This window comes from Mytilus edulis, chromosome 13 (assembly GCF_963676685.1).
Source record: "Mytilus edulis chromosome 13, xbMytEdul2.2, whole genome shotgun sequence".
In the NCBI taxonomy this organism is placed as follows: Eukaryota; Metazoa; Mollusca; class Bivalvia; order Mytilida; family Mytilidae; genus Mytilus; species Mytilus edulis.
The window spans coordinates 14,740,317-14,740,855 of NC_092356.1; positions in this window are offsets into that span (position 1 = coordinate 14,740,317).

Below are 539 nucleotides of genomic sequence, written 5' to 3' on the forward strand. Positions count from 1 at the left end.
TTGTCTTTTTTATCCCAGCCAGAAGGTGTGGTTACAAGTACAATGTATTACATGCATATTCAGGAAGATGACACGTTGATAAAATAGGAATATGAAGTGACTGATAATAATTTATTACCAACATTACATTTTAAAAAAGATGTTTTACAATGATTCTATCATTGAGAACAAGGAAACATTTCAAAGGGAGATAACTTAGAAAATATTGATTTGTCAAGGAGTGCAAAAAGTAAAACAACAAAAATACCAACTCCAAGAAATATTCAAAATGATGGTTCTTATAAATAAAATAGCAAAATCAAAAGCTCAAACACATTAAACAAACGGATAACTTCTGTCATATTTCTGACTTGATACAGGCATTTCATATATTTTTATCAAGTTGATATCACCAGGTGGCTTTTCCATAGATATAGGAAGATGTGGTTTGAGTGCCAATGAGACAAATCTCCATCCAATTCACAATATGTAAATGTAAACCATTATAGGTCAAAGTACATGAATATCATGTGTGACTATGTTTATTCCAAACTGTGAGC